Here is a 17502-nt window from a genome sequence, read left to right as displayed (position 1 = left end):
ACGCTCTGTAGAAGCCTTGGATTCCTGAAATATTTGCCATTTTCTTGTTGAATGTCTTGAATACTTCAATCTCTCCTTCAAAAAATCAATGCTGTTGATTTCATAGCTAAAATACTTGCCATTGATTCCTTCAAAGATTCGAATAATGCCACGCCTATTTATGATTCTCCATCACCATCATACCCAAAAATTGATGACAGTTTGGAAATATATTTTGCTTTCTTGGAGGCAACACCGGAAGAAGACTTGGAAGGAGCAACCAACCTTTCATTGATCCTGCATTGGAAATAATAATGACAAAATTTTAAACCCTTGGAATATAACTCAAACACATTATGTTGGTTCATGTAATGACTGTGGGTTTCTCACGTCCAGTGTACTCCTGAAGCTTTGATATTGACAAAGCAACATCAATTAAATGCTTCAATGTTGTTTGTGCATCCACATCATGTTTAGAAACATCTGGGTCATATTGTTCCAAATAAAGTCTAATTAGCGCGCCATGTGCCTGATAAGCAAAATATAATCCTAGATCCATCTGGGAAAACAAATCGTATTCCTCATTTTAATGCTAGACTTCAATCGACTGGATCAGTATATGAAAAATCATCTGCAAACTGGATCATGTCGTTTTTGTACTTCTCTCCTCCTTTGATGTTAGAAATCAAAGCACATAGGTGTTCAACCATTTTTTTGGCTCGTTCTAATTCACATTCCTCATAATCATAATGAGTAAATAAGTTAGGACCATAGGTTTCCTAATTTTCTTTAGCAATATCTGCAACAGACACCATCTTTTCACCAACTTTTTTTTATTTTTATAAGAAATAATTAAATGCCAAGCTAATACAGCCCAAATTCCATCTTTCTCATGAATGTGATCAGAACCAATTCCAAAGCTTTCTTCCCCACATATTGAAAGTTTCCATGCATCCATGAGATTGCCAAAGAATTTCCAACCAGTGGGGACCTAGAAAAAATGGAGGGTTTAGTTTCTTTGCCACAAGGTCGAGGGCACGACTTGTTGGCATGGACCTTGCCAGACCCTACGGTCCATTCTTGAAGTATGGAATTGTTTCTTGAGCATTAGCTGCAATCATAGTTACTGAATCTAAAGATGTAACAAAGAAGATCTTTCCAAGAATCATGTTCCGGTCACCATCTCCATCACTAGCAGCTCCAAAATCTAGTGCGTATACACTATACATAATAGTTACCAACTCCTTAGCATACATTAGGTTCTGGTCTAGAGGTCCATTCGCAAAATCCTCTAAAGGAATTCCATTGGATATAGAATCTACATTTTCTCCAAGTTGATCCACAAAGATAGGCTTTGCATAGGCACCAATTATGGCATGTATAACATCGAATTTGAACCTGAAATCTAGCCGTGTTATGAAGGTCTTTATAATTTCAAAATCAAAGACACTTTGTATTATCTCCCTATAATCAAAAACAGGATCAAAAACTTCTAGAGTAAAATTGCCAAACTTGGTAACTCCCAATATAGGCAAATCCACATCTAAAATTTTTGCCATCTTGATTTTCGAAATAGACAGAGTGTTGCCATATATCTTGTCAGTAATAGATTCAGGTGCAGGTTGTCCATTGTCGTAATTAAACTTGATACCCCAATCATTTTCTGGTCCTCCAGGATTGTGGCTTGCACTCATAATAAAACCCCCATTAGCCTTATGTTTTCGGATAACTACAGATACTTCTGGTGTTGACATTAGTCCATCCCTACCGACAACAATTTTTTTTACTCCATGACCTATTACTATGTTTATGATGATTTGAGCAGCTTCCTTGTTGAAATAGCGTCCATCTCCACCTAGGACAAACAAATTTTGAAGCATCATATCCAATCTTGAATAAACCTCCAAACCAGAATCATCCTCTGAGACTACGATTCAATGCCCTTAATAGCCATGGTTTGTGTTTGGTACTTTCTTGTTCCCAACATCGTTGGAAATTATTGTAAATATTCTTAGTTTGATCCCATGTATTAGGTTTCCAAACATCTGACTTTGTAATAGGCCTTTGATTGCCTAGCTTCATGAGGGGTGTCATATATTCAAAAAATATTTTGGAAAATATATTCACATGTTGCTTAGGGCAAATCCTGTACCCTCCTAGAAGAGGTTCAGACTCCAGTGAAGCTGTAGTACAATCTTCACGCTCAACAGGAATGTACCCAGAATAAGGAATCAAATTGGGTAGATAAAATAGCAGTAATATGAAAAATATAGCCTGGCATAATATATCACTAATGTCACAATCAAAATGATTCCAGGAGTTCCACCCCATGGGAGGTGTCCTACCCAACTCATTGTCCAGCAGACTTCTTGGATTAGAGCCAGCATGAGAGAAAGAGCAATGTGAAGCCAAGTCGGCACCTACAAAACTTTGTTATTTAGAATGTCCCTACACACAACGCCATAGTCCGGAAGCAGAGCGCCATAGCCAAGAGCACAACGTTACACTCCAGATAGGTTTGATTTCGATTTTCACTGGGTCGAACCCTTTTCATGCAACTTACTTTGTTGTGTTGCCTCAAAGACTTTGAGATAGTATGGATGATACTGATTTGTAGGCAGAAGAAATGGAAAGTATCCCTTTTCTCTATCTTGATTAACAATAATACCTTCGAATTCCTTTCCATTCCTTGCAATAAATTCAACCATCTTTTCTACTACATGCTTTTAAAATGATGGGGGCTCCAATATTGATGAACTTTCTCTATGAGCTTGATTTCTTGAAGTTTAAACTGTCTCTCTATTATTTCTTGCCAGTTCACGTGAAGGCGAAGAATGACTTCCTAAACTGTCACCAAAATGATGTCTATAACCCTCTAAAATAGATGACTGGTCTATGATAGAAGTATCATTATCTAGAGTCGCATCTGGTTTAGTGCCACAAACATCGTTTTGAAGGTCATTTCCTTTTGAAGATTCAGCTATCTCTAAAGCCATGCTACTGTCTGCACTACAAGAAGTGTTATCAATAGAACAATCTTGGATGGAGGATGTCCCTTCTTTTGAATCTACAGAGACTTGAACCATTCCTTCATCTTCATCATCTCCAGTACCATGCACTGATCTAGGAAGGGAGAGGCCCTCTCCTTGAATAGTGCCCTTCTCGATATTTTTTCTTATCAACTTTGTTATCAGGATCTAAAAGTTGAGGATGATCAACCAGGAACCTGAAGTATATATGAAGATGGTGATCAGGCATTAGGAACCCAAAAACTGGATTACTTCCCTGCTTCACCCTCAGAACAATTTCTGACTGCCCTCCATGCTCACTAACAAACTTTGTAGTTCTAGCCATTATGTGATGTGTCTTCTCCGTAGGTGGCTGCACAATACTTAGTCATGACTCATTAGCAGGATTAAGGCCTTGAGCTTCCCGTTGAAAATCATTTCTTGACTGAAAACATTACTGCTATAAAGATTCCATATTGATCCTTTTGTTTTCACAAGATCACCAACAAAACTATAACTCTGACCGAAGAATTCTTGCAGATTCTTTTCTTTAATGTTATTTTCTTCTCTATCACAATCCAAACATAGGACCAGCCACTGATATCTCCTAGCTCCCTCTAGATCATTCAATACCTAAACTGCTACACGGGAGGCCTTTGAGTCAACCATTCAATCGGTCATATCTTTTTATTCGGGAACCAATTTTGGGAGTGTGATATACCGTTGGAAATATCTCTCTGAGCTACTCCTGATAAACATACTTACGGCATCTTTTGTGCTAAATATCATGTGAAAAACACCTAATAAAATATACATAATAATAGGCCCATTTTGATCACTGAAGGAAGGCCAAAGGACTGACTCTAATAGTGGCACCATCTTGGATGGTAACTCCTTGGAGGTGCCAAGAATTGTAGATCTTTGGGAACATGTAAATTAGTGCCTCATCCATTAGGAAATATTTTCAAATGGTTGCAAACTCAAAACAACTTATACCAATCCATAAAACATACACATACTACAATCTGTACATAAAGAAATATTGGAAACTGAAATGCTATCTTAGATAGCTTATTTATACACAAACCTAATCTACTTTGCAGCAAAATCAATTCATCAAGTGATGTTGTAATGCTACATCAACCAATCAAATAACTGTGACAAGGATGTTGATTGGAAGTACTTGAACCAGGACAAAAATGTAAATGCTGATAGCCATACATGCACAAAATGAGTGTGATTGTGTAAAAGGAAATCTGGCTTGTTATTCAAACTGAAATAATACTCCATGTATGCTGGAATAGGATCGAAGAAACCAGACTCTGTTTGCTGCCCCAATTCCTCAATACATGCTTCCAGCTGCAAACCATCAATGCAAATATCCACAGGCAGCCTTACCTTCTCTTCCTTCTACTGAAAATGGTCCACAAAGAATGGGACTCGACAGTCTAGATCCTAGGACTATATTTGGGTCTCTAATTCAGTTAGATCTCCTTCAATTTTGATGGAAAATTCTTGCAAAAAATTGAACTTAACTTCATGGCTACATCGAAAAAACTTCAAATAAGAAGAAAGAGATCAAGCAAAGTTCTCATCTAACTCATCATCCATGCACATATCTTCCCATTCTCTAAAGCCTTGAATAGAGGCTGCCTATATTTCAAATTATTCATGTTTCTCCATCCATGTTTTAAGCAAGATATGCCAAAAATCTGCAAATGACTTAATATATCTGATACGAAAACTTTTGATCCACTGTCTACATTTCCATTCAAATGAATCATAGAACAATCTGATAAAACCATCATCCTTTTTTACTCTAAGAGATTTTATAAATGTTTTGAAATTTGCTATATGTTCAAGAGTCAAAGTCAGATCTTCCACATTGAATTTAGTGCCATTGCTCAAAATATATGCATCCTTCGGTAATTGAATAGGAAAGCCAGGAAAATTATAAAAAACGATACATGAATACCTTGAACAAATAGAAGCAACATCTTATTCCTTCATTTAGCCAGTGGAGCCACCATCAATACTTTGAAACTTAGGATCTCGAACAGTGGAGTCAGGTAGATGATTTCAGCCTTCATATGTGTCTAACTACTGTCCACCATCAACAATCAGATCTGCAACTTGAACGATCTTTCCCAGAGAAGATCTGTCACCTCGTCCCGGACAACGGCGGCAATACATTATCACTCAGAATGAACCATAAGGTTGAAAAGAGGCAATTCCGAGGTAACCATAGACCAAGTTTCGATTTGGCATCTAGCCCTACCAGACCAAAGAGGGCTCTCTCTTTGCCAACACAATGCGGCTGCAATAAATGAAATCTTAGGCTAGCTATGCAGTGCGGGGATTTGTTTGAAAGTTTTTGGGTCGAAAAAGGTAAGAGAAAGGACCATTTGGGCTATGGACTCAATGCCACTTTCTACTGGCAAACTAGGGGAAAAGTAAGTGCAATGTTCAGCCAGATAAAATATTGCAAATGTGAGAAGAATAGGAGAGAAAGTTCGCTACCCTGCAGGCATCAAAAATGGGATGGATTTGCAGTAGCAACTTTAGATGAATGAGAAACACAAGGTTGCTCAACATCTTCTAACAGAGGATGGATTCTGCAAAGACAACCACTACATTTAACAACAAAATCATCATGAAAGGAGCATCGTGTGTAGATGAATTGCTAACACATCTCTTAGATAATGTTGTAACAAGGTAGAGAAAACAAAATATGTAAGTGAAATACAGGAAAAACATACTGAACATTGAACACCTTGATGGACCCCAAGTCTAAACGGGAAAAAATTGCTTTATTAAAATCATATTCAAGAAAACTTTACACAGTCCCAAGAAGCCTCTCTGCTACCAGAATCGAACCCTTAAATCTTCAAAAATCACCCTATATATACCCTATTACATATTAATTATGAATTCCTAAACATATGAATCAAAATAATTTAAAATAGAAAAACAAACAAACACCTAAATATGTTTTTATGCGGCCAAATAAAATAAATCTAACTTATAACTAAGGAATTAAATCACAACAAAACAGAACAATTGATTTGCCGCCACAAGTCAAACTGCTTGCCTAAGTTTGTTTTGGAGCCATCACTGGAAATCAGGGATAATTTGGGATGCTATTCAAATCATCCTGCACCTATGCTCTGTATATGCCTTGGATTCTTGAAGTATTTTCCATTTTCTTGTTGAATGTCTTGAATACTACAACCTCTCCTTCAAAAACTCAATGCTGTTGATTTCATAGCTAAAATACTTGCCATCGATTCCTAGAAATATTTGAATAATTCCACGCCAATTTATGATTCTCCATCACTATCACACCTGAAAACTGATAACACTTTTGAAATATCTTTTGCTTTCTTGGAGGCAGCCCCTGAAGAAGTCTTGGAAGGAGCAATCAAACTTTCATTGATCCTGCACTGGAAATAATAATGAAAAAATTTTAAACCCTTGGAATATAACTCAAACACATTATGTTGGTTCATGTAATTATTGTGTGTTTCTCACCTCCAATGTACTCCTTAAGCTTTGATATTGAAAAAGAAACATCAATTAAAGGCTTCAATGTTGTTTGTGCATCCACGTCATGTTTAGAAACATCTGGGTCGTATTGTTATACATAAATTCTAATTGTCACACTGGCTGAACTTGTGCCTGATAAGCAAAATATAATCGTCGATCCATCCGGGAAAACAAATCGAATTCCTCATTTTAATGCCAGACTTCCATCGACTGGATCAGTATATGCAATATCGTCTGTAAACTGGATCATGTAGTTTCTGTACTTCTCTCCTCCTTGGATGTTAGAAATCAAACCATGTAGATGTTCAACCATTTTGTCGGCTCCTTCTAATTCACATTCCTCATAATCATAATGAGAAAATAAGTTATGACCATAGGTTTCCTAATCTTCTATAGCAATATCTGCGACAGATACCAGCTTTTCACCAACATTTTTTATTTTTATAAGCGATAATTGAAAGCCAAGCTAATACAACCCAGATTCCATCTTTCTCACGAATGTGATTAGAACCAGTTCCAAAGATTTCTTCCCCACATTTTGAAAGTTTCCCTCCATCCATGAGATTTCCGAAGAATTTCCAACCAGTGGGGACCTAAAAAGAATGGAAGCTTTAGTTTCTTTGAAACAAGGTCAAGGGCACCGCTTGTTGGCATGGACCTTGCCAGACCCTTTGGTCCATTCTTGAAGTATGGAATTGTTTCTTGACCATTAGCTACAATCATAGCTATTGAATCTAAAGGTGTAGCAAAGAATATTTTTCCAAGAATCATGTTTCAGTCACCATCTCCATCACTAGCAGCTCCAAAATCTGGTGTGTCTACACTATACATAATAGTTACCAACTCCTTAGCATATGTTAGGTTGGGGTCTAGATGTCAATTCCCAAAATCCTCTAAAGGAATTCCATTGGATATAGAATCTGCATTTGCTCCAAGTTGATCCACAAAGATAGGCTTTGCATAGGCACCAGTTATGGCATGCATAACATTGAATTTGAACCTAAAATCTAGCTGTGTTATGAAGGTCTTTATAAGTTCAAAATCAAAGACACTCTGTATTAGCTCCCTATAATCAGAAACAGGATCAACAACTTCTACAGTAAAACTGCCAAACTTGGTAACTCCCAATCTAGAAAAATCCACATCTGAAATGTTTGCCATCTTGATTTCTAAAATAGACAGAGTGTTGCCATATATCTTGTCAGTAATAGATTCAGGTGCAAGTTGTCCATTGTCATAATTAAACTTGATACCCTAATCATTTTCTGTTCCTCCAAGATTGTGGCTTGCACTCATAATAAAACCCCCATTAGCCTTATTTTTTCGGATAACTACAGACGTTGCTGGTGTTGACATTAGTCCATCCCTGCCGACAATAATTTTTCCTACTCCATGGCCTACTACTATGTTTATGATGATCTGAGCAGCTTCCTTGTTGAAATAGCGTCCATCTTCACCTAGGACAAACAAATTTTGAAGCATCATATCCAATCTTGAATAAACCTCCAAACCAGAATCATCATCTGAGACTACGATTCAATGCCCTTAATAGCCATGGTTTGTGCTTGGTACTTTCTTGTTCCCAACATCACTCGAAATTATTGTAAATATTCTTAGTTTGATCCCATGTATCAAGCTTCCAAACATCTGACTTTGTAATAAGCCTTTGATTGCCTAGCTTCATGAGGGGTGTCATCTATTCAAAAAATATTTTGGAAAAGATAGTCACATGTTGCTCAGGGAAAATCCTGTCCCCTCCTAGAAGAGGTCCATACTCCACTAAAGCTACAATACAATCTTCACGCTCAACAGGAATGTACCCAGAATTAAGGAATCAAATTGGCTAGATAAAATAGCAGTATTATGCAAAATATAACATGGCATAATATCTCACTGATGTCACAACCAAAATGATTCCAGGAGTTCCACCCCATGGGAGGTGTTGTACCCAACTCATTATCCAACAGACTTCTTTGATTAGAGCCAGCATGAGTGAAAGAGCAATGCGAAGCCAAGTGGGCTCCTACAGAACTTTTCTTTCTAGAATGGCCCTACATGCAGCGCTATAGTCTAGAAGTACAGTGCCACAGCCAAGAGCATAGCCCTACACTCCAGATAGGTTTGATTTTGATTTTCACTAGGTTGAACCACTTTCATGAAACTTACCCTATTGTGTTGCTTCAAAGACTTTGAGATAGTATGGATGATACTGATTTGTAGGCAGAAGAAATGGGAACTGTCCCTTTTCTCTATCTTGATTACAATAATACCTTCGAATTCATTTCCATTCCTTGCAATAAATTCAACCATGTTTCCTACTACATGCTTTAAAAAATGATGGTGGCTTCAATATTGGTGAACTTTCTCTATGAGCTTGATTTCTTGAAGTTTGAACTGACTCTCTATTATTTCTCACCAATTCATGTGAAGGCGAAGCATGACTTCCTCAATTGTCACCAAAAGGATGTCTAGAACCCTCTAAAACAGATGGTTGGTCTATGATAGAAGTATCATGCTTTGGAGCTGCATCTACTTTAGTGCTACAAACATCATTTTGAAGGTCCTTTCCTTTTGAAGATTCAGATATCTCTAAAGCCATGCTATTGTCTGCACTACAAATAGTTTTATGAACAGAACAATCTTGGATGGAGGATGTCCCTTCCTTTTAATCTATAGAGACTTGAGCCATTCCTTCTTCTTCATCATATTCAATACCATACACTGATCCAAGACGGGAGAGGGCCTCTCCTTGAACAGTGGCCTTCTCGATATGTTTTCTTATCAACATTGTTATCAGGATCCAAAATTTTAGGATTATTAACCAGGAACCTGAAGTCTATATGAAGATGGTGATCAAGCATTAGGAACCCAAAAATTGGATTACTTACCTGCTTCACCCTTAGAACAATTTTTTACTGCCCTCCATGCTCACTGACAAAATTTGTAGTTCTAGCCATTATGTGATGTGTCTTCTCCATAGGTGGCTACACAATACTTATTCATGACTCATCAGTAGGTTTAAGGCCTTGAGCTTCCCATTGAAAATCATTTCTTGACTGAAAACATTACTACTATAAAGATTCCAGATTGATCCTTTTGTTTTCACAAGATCACCAACAAAACTATAACTCTGACTGAAGAATTCTTGTAGATGCTTTTCTTTAATGTTCTTTTCTTCTCTATCACAATCCAGCCACAAGACCAGCCACTGACATCTCCTAGCTTCCTCTGGATCATTCAATACTTGAACTGTTGCACGGGAGGCCTTTGAGTCAACCATTCATTCGGTCATATCTTTTGATCTGGGAGCCAATTTTGGGAGTGTGATATACCGTTGGAAAGCTCTTTCCGAGTTGCTCTTGATAGGCATACTTGTGACATGTTTTGTGCTGAAAATAATGTGCAAAACACCTAATAAAATAGACATAATAAGAGGCCCATTTTGATCACTAAAGGGAGGCCAAAGGACTAACTCTAACAGTATCATGTTTTATGGCAATTGGATTTGTGCTCCAAATTTGAGCTTCTCAACATTACACTCAGATATGCTTAGTATTAATTTAATTGGGTTTTTATATATCTCTTCAGCATATTGAGCTCTTTGACTGCTAATTGTTTAAGTGGTTGTATAATTTCTATATTATTACAAAATTGGGATGCAAACCTTTCACTAGTATAGTTTTTTTAGGCTACCGAATTCATTTCTCGCATGTGATAGTTGAATTCATATGGGAATTTTGGCATATAGTCAGGAAAAAAAGAGACAGAAGAACTTAAATGATGTAATACCATGAGTGGTAATGGAACATTAGGAGAACTACATAATTGAAGGTGCATATGAAGGAAAATCTATGATCATGGACATCAAGTATGAAGGAAAAACTTAGCATAATAAATTACAAGTCATGTTGTTGTTTTGGTATCTAACTATGGTAATAAGCTAAAAAGACATAAGCTAATTTTGGGAGATTAGCTATAAATAGGTTGTTAAAAATTAGAGTACACATCTTTTAAGGGAGCTTATTATTGCAAGTAATTTGGAAAATACTATTCTTGTCCAGGCTTTGCCTTTGAGTTTGAGTATGAGTGAAGCATCTAGTAGATCTATTGAAGCATGGTGCCTTAGTGTATGAAAATGACAGTTTGTGTGTAGGATCCTCCTAGCCAAGAGGCTTGTATAAAATATTCTTGAAAATGATAAGGATACTCAAATCTAACAATAAACCCTTTTGGAATTGTCTATGGGATATGATTAATCTAAATATTGTAATTAAATATATGGGTTGGAGACTTGTTGGGTGATCTTATCAAACTTTGATCCATAATAACTTTTTTGGAGAGATTGGGAGTTCACATATAATTTAAAAGGGCCTGCTACTTTACATGGAACCATTTAAAAATATAATCTGCCATATCATGCAAAGGTGAATGTCAACAAATCTCATTGTCTTTCTCGCTTCTTCTAATTTATCTCTCTATTATGTTGTTGTAATTTTCTTCCACTCGACAACTTTGGTACTTTCTGGGCCTTGGAATATATTAGAGTTGTAGCAGAAGACTAGAGGAACATAAGGAATTGAGGAAATTCATTTTTGGAATTGCATGGGAAGGGATTTCAGAATTTGGAATAGGATTTCTGAACTTGAGTGAATTTTTTTATTTTGCTATCAGTATTGTTTTTATGTCATTATGCCTCATATGATATTGTGAATTGGCTACTTGTTATTATGTACTCTAATGACATGAGAACTAAAACAATAGAGTCAAATTTCCTTCTGGGAAATAGAACAGTCTAGCAGATACCAAAAAGAAGTCTTTACGAGATGGTGAATCAGTTGAGCTTTATGCTTCGGGTAAGTAGGGCGAGGGTGTGAAATTTTGGCAAGTAAAAAAAAGAGACCTTTAGATCCCATTCCCAAAAAATTGTATTGGGAATTGACTCTTTTCAATATCCACTTCTACTTATCAAAGTTGATAAGGAGGGGTGTTACAACATCAAATTTGTTGAAATATGCAATTTTTCCTTGTCTGAAATTCATCGTCTAACTGTATTTTTTTTTAAATCATTGGCTATGAATGTAATTTTAAGGATTACCATACCTCTTCACATAATTCTTTAAAGTGTGCTAGCTCAATGGAAGAGCATCTGCCTTATAAGCAGGAGGTTAGTGGTTTGATTCCACTGTGTGCTAACATGAATTAACCAACGATTTTGTAGTTTATTTTTAATTAAATGTTTTTTATATTGATTTATTTCAATGGTGAGATATCTCTTGATTCATTGTTGTATATTGTCTCTAAAGAGACAAAAATGATCTTTAAATAAATTTTTTATCATCTCTAGAGAGACAATAGCTAGTATTTCAAACATATTGTCTTTAATCTGAGTGTTGTCTCTAGAGAGACAAAAAGGAGATTGTCTCCTAAGAGACAATAATGCTTGTGTTATATGTTGTATTTATAGAGACAATAGTTTTTAAGAAAATAATCTTTAAGATAATATTTTTTAAGGCAATAATCTTTAAGACAACATTTTTTAAGACAATACTTTTTAAGACAGTAATCTTTAAGATACAATATTTTTTAAGACAATAATATTTAGGACAATAATTTTTGAGACGCCTACTTAAAGACAATATTTAAGACAATGCACAAGTTAGATATCATTTTTGGATTCAACTACGTTAAGTAAGTCATTCATCTATGACCATTTCCATGAGAGGTAGTCATAACTCACTAATTTTTCATGATTTTTAAATAGTCCACTTAGCACTCATTGCATCGAGTGATGATCAGAGGGGTGAAGAAATGAGATTGAAGCTAGTGAAATGAATCACATAGCATCAGTCATTAGTTCCGGGGCTTGCACCCAATAACCAGGATTTCCGAGGAGGTCACTCATCCGAGATCGCCTCTTGCTAAAGCGCGCTTAACTGTGGAATTTTCCTCACAATCAAGCTCACTTAGCTTGCTACCCCATTTGCAAAACCTTAGCAAGTATTGTGCCTCATGAACCATTCAAGTAGAGTTCCCTTCACTCTTTTGAATTAAATATTGGGGTTTTTGCAATGCATTATATTAGATATCATTTTGATATTCAACTACGTTAAGTAAGTCATTCATCTATGACCATTTCTATGAGAGGTAGTCGTAACTGACTAATTTCTCCTAATTTTTTAATAGTCCACTTAGCACTTGTTGCATCGAATGATGCTCATAGGGGCGAAGAAATGGGATTGAAACTAGTGAAATGAATTTACCCAAAAATTGTCTCAAATATTGTCTTATGAAAATGTAACATCTACAACAAACTCTCAGGTGGCAACAGTCATGATCATGTTCTTTGCCACTAGCTGCTAAGTCCAAGATGGATGACTATCAATGGGAAATTTCAATCTTTCATTGCAAACAAATATTTAGTTCTCGAATATGGCATGCTGGGCCTTCAAATGTTGGGACATGGTCACATGACATCATTGTCATAAGCATGCAGTGTAACATTTTAATGGTTCTTATATGTGTTTCAAAGTTTTAAGGAAAATAATAGAAAATTTGGAATTATTTTGTTAAAATTTGGTAGAAGTATTTGAAAATTTATATATATTTATCAAACTTCAAAATTCTGAGTATTTAATTTTTTTTTGATTAATAATAAATTTATTTCCACTATAAAAAAAATTCAAACACCTACTATCAATTTTTATATTTTTTAATAAAATAACCCTAAACATTTTTCAGTCCAACCAAATTTAACGCCTCAATAGACAAGGCCGTTCCTATATAGCATTTCCTGTTAACGGGGAATTCACGGATAGCCGGCGAACTGTGTATGCAGTTATCGTTACTCACAAGGCTATTTTTAAAATGAAGCCCTCTTTAACTTAGGGGGACATGCGTTATAGTGCAATATGTTTAACATTTTGTGAGCATGTTAAATAGAACTCTTGAGAAAAGAAGACTAGATAATATGCATGCGTCATGATCTAGGACATTTCCTTGGAGTTTGGGTCAGAATTTGGGTTTGGGTTTATATTTTTAAGTTGAATTTTTTTTCTAGAATTCAACAAGAATTATGTTGGAATTATGAGTTTGAGTTGTGTTATATGTTTTTGTATTTTTTCCGGTTTGAAATTTATATATATATATTTAATAATACATTTTAAATAATAAAAAATTAGAATTTAACCAAAAATTATTTGGCAAAATTTCCAATATAAATATCAAAATTTAAAATAATTATATAACACATTTTATTTCTTCAAAATTTGTGACCACCACCACCACCACCACCACCACCACCACCACCACCGAAAAATACAAAAAGTATAATTATTAAAATATAACAGATTTTAAATATATAATTATTAAATATATATGGATTATTTAAAAAAAAAATTCAAAACAAAGAAAAGAGGAAAGAACTAGATACATTTATGACAGAATTGAATTTTAAAATAAAATCTAAGAAATATAACAAAGAGTAACATTAATACTTTATATTGGGTGGTTAATGACTATGCAATAGAATTTAATTTATAGATAGGGAGTTTATTTCAAAATAAAGTTATTTTTTGAATCTGAAGTTTTTTGATAGGGATTATTTGGAAAAGATTGTTTATAGTTAGATATTGTATTGATGTATAATTTAGATGAATGGTTGGAATGTGGATTTTAGAATTTCAATTTATTAATCAATAATTATTAAATAGAAGGTAGGGATTCAATTTCCATGATATATTTTAAAATATTCATAATAGTTTATACAAATTATTGATTGAGATATACTTTCAAAGTAGTTATGTTCTTTTTATCTTTCTGATTAAATTGACCAATTATAAAAATGACATAAGAAGAAGGGTCGTTCGAAGTGAATTCTGATTTTTTGGGCATATGGTATTGATAATTCATGGCATTTGACCATCTATTATAACAAAACCTCTTTACATATTAAGAATTTCCATATTAAAGTGTAGCTAAATCTCCATGGTTAAGAATCGTGTTCCATGTTTCTTAAAATGTATATCATAACTTGTTTGTCAAACTAGCAGTGAGGACAACATCAATGGTTCTTATATGTGAATGCAAGTTAATTGATCATTGTTATTTAAGGAAAATGTATATGTTTAAGCTTACATTAATTGTTTTTACAATTAATAGTGATTTTTTTTCCAAGGAAAAAAACGGTAACCTTTTATTTAAAAAATGAGAAGTTACACTCGCAGATGCATTGAAGCATTTCCATAAGCTGCCCATATGGGCTCGAGTGCAGTCACACCCCACGCAACGTTAGAAGACTAACGTGCATAAAAAATAAAAAGAAAAGAGAAGAGAGGAGAGAGAAGAAAGAGGCAAAAAACTGAATTCCGGCAGTGAGTAAAAGCTCACACTTCAAGTTTTTCTCCCCTTTTTTCTTTTCGACCTTGCGCCACTCTCCTTGAGTGGGCTCGATCGAAGCTATGACTAACTGTGTTTCTGCTTTCTGTGGGGCTGTTTCCTTGTCTGAGTCTGAAGTATCTGAGTGGTGATGCCGTTTGATCCCTCCCATGCTTTGATCCTCGCTTGTCTTCTCTGCTTGATTTTGGTGGAGCTTTGTGATCTTGTTTTCTGATGTAGATTCCTTCTGAGTCTCCATTTCTTGGGATACCTCTGCATTCTATACGGGGGTGTCATCCTCTTCTGGTTCTAATTCTTCATCATCTGAGTCCGGGGGGGTAAATTGCCATCCTTTCCTCTGCTTCCCTTTCTCCTTCTTTTTACTATTTGCTTTTTTGTCTTCTGGGCATGTACTTTGCAGGTGTCCTGTCTGCCTACAGAACCTGCATCTGAAAGCAGTATTTTCATAGTCTAGTGCTTGCAGCCAGTTTTGTTGTTTGTAGATCAGCCTTATGTTGTCTGGCAGCCCTTTGCTTACATCTACTTCCACACAGATGCGTGTGAAAGTGTATACCCTTTCATCAATCCTCTCCAGATCTGTTTTGATATATTTCCCTATGCTGTTCTCAATTCCTTCCAAGACTCGTTCACTCCAAAAGTGAAGGGGAAGGTTGTATAGACGAACCCAAACCGACACTTTGGATACAGTCATGTTGTTTGGATCGAAATCTGCGAACCATGGGGTCATGAACAGCCCCGATGTTCCCCAGAACCAAGGCCCATCTCTGATGATTATTTCTTTGACTTCCGAGGATGCGAATCTAACTATAAAAAATCCCTTGGAGCATAAATGTATATCACATTCCATGGTCCAAGTGGTGAAAATCCAATGGAATAGATTTATTGGTTTTGGCCAGAAACTGTTAAAACGGCAGATTAGGGCCTGCGTTTCATAGGACTTAACGAAAACATCAAGCCCTGTAGAGTCAAAGTTTAGGGCTGGGGTTTGCCCTAACTGGTCTACTATGTATGGCCTAGGAGTATACCTGCCTTGATCTGGAGAGGACCCTGTATCTTTGTTACCCTGAAGAATGTTTTTGTAGGAGGAACCTCCTTTGGGTTGCTGCTGAGATGCTGTCTTTTTCCCCTTGTCCCCTCCTGAGGATTTTTTGTCTCCCCCTGAGTTGCTTGTCTGACCCTGAGGAGGGGCTCCTCCTCTCAGTCTGAGGTTCAAGAGAATTGTTTCTCCTGGGCTGATCCCATAGCTTCCCATGGTTCTGTTGTCTTGGAGAGACCATCTGCCATTGACTAAGTGTTGGATCTGGCTAGGGTATCCAGTCAATGCATAGATTTGCTGCTTCAGCTGCAACACAGTACTTTCTGCATGTACCCATACTAAAGAAGATTTCGTCTCTGGGGTTTTAATGAAAATCTGAAAACGAGTTTTTGTTACCTGATGACTGCAATTTAGCTGAGTTTCTGCTCTGCCTGAAACAGTGATGTTGCTGGTTGCCTTGTGATCTCGCTGTCGGCAATCTTCCAGATCTGAGCTTCTATTGAGGCATTCTACCTTTTGCCTGTCGCGATCTGCCAACCCTCTGTTGGATCGATGCATATAACCACCGATCAGCTGCCTGAGCTCCTGGAGGTCTTGCATCTTGCTCATATTTGAGAGATCCGGCCTGGATCTACAGGGATCGGGCCATGCAAATGTGTACATAGGCGGGTCTGCCCCATGCAACCCTTCGTCTTTGCATGCATGAAGCGACTGTAGAGTGCTGGTCTTCGTCTGGCCGGCCTTAGTGACGGCGCCCCTCTGAATAGGGCCGAAACCCCCTTTGCCCCCTCTCAAGCGATGGCTTTGTGGGTACCAGCCTACGCGGCCAGCAAACGGAGGGACGTCTTCTGCGATCTGGCGGATGCCCGAGACTGTCCTCTGAAACTGCAGGGGGGCTTTAATCCGGTCGCAAAGCCAGTCCTTCAGATCCAAGACCACGAGGTGAGATGCAGACCCCTGCCGGCATTTTGTTCTGCCGTCCAAACCCTTAGCGAAGCTTTGATGCATGACGATGGGTGGTCTCAAGATCGAAACCTGGGAAATCCGCCTTTTCCACTCCGAGAGTTTATTCCCTAGTTACAATTAATAGTGATTTAAAATAAGGTTATAATTTATTAATTTTTATGGTTTTCTTAATTTTAGCAATTTGACATGTATCATCAAGTAAGTGGTGATGCCTATGGGCATTTACTAGCCATTTAATTTATATGATTGCAATAATATGTATTATAGCTTATCAAATTAAAATATAGATACATTTGAGGCTTGTTGTTGTAGTATATTCAGAAAGATATGAAGGAAAAATCCATAGATTTAAAATTAGTTTATAACTTACAACTTCAAGATTAAAGGAAATACTTCCTACCCTATTCTCTTGATCAAACCGAGTATTTCCCATTTGAAAGGATGCATGTTGACTTATTACCATTAGTTAAGGAAAATGTTGACATGCTTAATTGTAAATTAATACATTTTATAATCAATAATAATTTAAAATAAATTTATAATTTAGTAAGTTTTATGATTTTTTTAATTTTA

The 17502-nt window shown here is 36.4% G+C and overlaps 2 pseudogenes; both read right to left on the bottom strand.

Moving 5' to 3' along the window:
* Positions 1-343: 343 nt before the first annotated feature.
* Positions 344-1862, bottom strand: LOC149164872 (phosphoglucomutase, chloroplastic pseudogene; annotated as a pseudogene).
* Positions 1863-6492: 4630 nt separating this feature from the next.
* On the bottom strand, positions 6493-16971 carry LOC149164871 (phosphoglucomutase, chloroplastic pseudogene; annotated as a pseudogene).
* Between the last annotated feature and the right edge of the window lie 531 nt (positions 16972-17502).

This window comes from Pinus tabuliformis, chromosome 5_1 (assembly GCF_031772625.1).
Source record: "Pinus tabuliformis cultivar Carrire ecotype Pingquan chromosome 5_1, CPIR1, whole genome shotgun sequence".
NCBI classification, from domain to species: Eukaryota; Viridiplantae; Streptophyta; class Pinopsida; order Pinales; family Pinaceae; genus Pinus; species Pinus tabuliformis.
This window is presented reverse-complemented; position numbering and strand designations above follow the sequence as displayed.